The sequence below is a fragment of the Pteronotus mesoamericanus genome, unplaced genomic scaffold, assembly GCF_021234165.1.
Source record: "Pteronotus mesoamericanus isolate MK-2021 breed Mesoamerican mustached bat unplaced genomic scaffold, CSHL_Meso_final contig_50, whole genome shotgun sequence".
Lineage (NCBI taxonomy): Eukaryota > Metazoa > Chordata > Mammalia > Chiroptera > Mormoopidae > Pteronotus > Pteronotus mesoamericanus.
In genome coordinates, this window is record NW_026555186.1 from 30,708,878 (window position 1) to 30,711,464 (window position 2,587).

The window sequence follows — 2,587 nt, forward strand, 5'->3', positions numbered from 1 at the left end:
TATGTAAATGTAATCTTAGAGTATTGCCTTTTGTGGCTGGCTTCTTTTACTCAATACTGTCGATAAGACTCATCCATATTGTTGAGTGTAGTCACAAGTTAATAATTTATATAGCATTCCATTGTGTAAATATGGCACAATTCATTTATTTATTCTACTGTTGACAGATTTTTGGGTAGCTTCCTGTTTGGGCTATTTATGAATGTGCTGCTATAAACATTCTTGTACATGTCTTTGAGGAACATTTATATAAGTTTCCATACAGGAGTGAAATTGCTTGATACAGATATATACAACTTTAAAAGATATAGCCAAACATATTTTTCCTAAACAGTTACACCAACTTACACTCCTACCAGCAGCAACAAGAGTTCCAGTTGTTCTCCATCCTTCCCAACATTTCATGTTTTTCATTTTAGCTCTTCTGGTGGATGTGAGTGGTATCGCTGGAAACTGGTTTCTGAAAGTACCAACTTCTTTCAGAAATCCTTTAAGCTGAGTAGGTTATAAAGACCAAAAAAGTTAAAACTGAGGAAGTAGAAGTTAGAGAGAACTTTTTATTTTTTATGTATTTCCTTTTTTATTCTTTAGGAATCTTATATGGATATAGCAAATACATGCACACATACATTCCTATATTCTTGAGATTCAAAAGATGGTGGGTGATTCTGATTTTGCCACTTGGAAATGTGTTATTACTTTTCTAAGTCTAAAGTGAACTGAGGACCGTGTACTCGTGATAAAGTAGACTAAAATCACACGCCAGCGTACCCCAAATAAATGCTTTACATGGACAAATATTTCTACAATCACCAAGCTAAAAGCCCTTACTAAGTCCTCTTCAGACTCAGCTGACTAGTAAAACAGTTATGTGCAGACCAATAGGAAACACAAATGAGAAAATATCAAGTCTCTAATGCAGGAAAAAAAAAGGAGGGGAGGGGGACTCTGTTTCCTACCTAGTAGTGAGTTTCCTGTTAACTGCAAGCTCCTCAGCACGGTGCTCATGTCTAACCTTGCCTGGGCTGAACACCGTATCTCACTCCACCACAGCCAAATTTTTGTCTGAGCCACCATTGATCTTTTCTTTAGCTTCTATCTCTCCCTTTTTTCTTTCTCACACCACACACCCATCAACCTCGTGTGTTTTCCCCTGCAGATTCTAGACCAGGACATAGGTTTTTCCTGGGGTATAACTCTACAGATCAGGTGCTACAAGCTGGAGCTGGTAGACCACGTATGTATCATGTGGCAGCCCCATGGAAAAAGGGGAATCTTTACACTCGACTGTACTTTTTTCCAGTTAAGGAGTCAATATATGCCTTAGTTTACCTCTCAGCGGCTCACAAAGTGAGGAAGACTAAGGTTTGATTGGCAATCCTAGGAAATTACAGCTTTTCTTTTCTAATGTCCATTTAAAACAACAAAGTTTCAGAATGACTGGACAACCCAGGGTTACACAGAATCCCAAAGACATGGTGCATTTGTGGGTGGTGACCTTACAGAACAGACTGTGTCCTGTTGATAACTAGCCGTTTGTCCCTGAATCTGAACTTGACTTGACCAGGAGAAGGGACCCCTCTACCAGGCCAGGTGAGCGAGAGGGGCCATGTTGCATGAGTTTATAGAATTTGGAAAGAGTTTTTTGAAAAACAGTTTACTGAAGAGAAAGTATAGAGTAGCTCCAAAGAGTTTGATTTCTGGCTTCATTCTGCCCGGGCTGAAGTCATCCTCCCAGTTCCATGATGACGCAATCTTGGGAAAGTTCCCATTTAATGTGTGCCTCGGTGTTACCATCAGTGAAAGGGGGATGGTAAAGTCTGTGCCTCCTGGGCTTGTTTGTGAAGGTTACATAATGTCTATGAAGCACTTAGCACAGCTAACTCCACATAGTAAGTGCCCTGAAGTTGGAGTTATATGGGTTTGTTTTTTTTTCCTTTAAGAAAAGCAGCAAAAGGACAGACGATGGCAGATGACAGGCTAATTGTGCTGTTAGAAAACACAATTAAAGGAAAGGAGGAAGAGAAGAGAGAAATTTTCAGAGCTAGAAAAAGAACTTGAAATGCAATTGTCATGCTGAGAGGATAGTTTAAGAAACTGGGGGTGCCCAGAATTCACAGGAAAATGGCTAGAGGACTCTCCTATGGAATCCACGAGACTCTATACAAGCCGGCAGATTGTCCAGTTTCATGACAAGCAATTTTACCTGGGGCAGAAGGAAGCACTGAAAAGTTCAGAAACAAACAAACAAACAAAAAACTCTGTTCTTGCTCCCGGAATTAGGAATGGACAGAAGTTGGAGGCACAACAGAGGTGCCCTCCAAGCCATCCTAAGGAAGTGCTTGCTGACCACAAGGGGAAGGCAAAGAAAGCACCCTGGGAAAAGGCTATTTATATTTGCTCTAATTTATGCCAAGCCAACTTTATGTGAAGCCAATTGCAAGAAAAAATGGAAAAAGAAATCTGGAAGGTCACCTAGCTTCAACTTGAGTTTTACATATGAAGAAACCAAGGCACTAAAAAGGGAGTAATTGTGTAAGGTGGTTTGATATGCCTGGTGTATTGGGATAAATGTTGAATGTGGCCA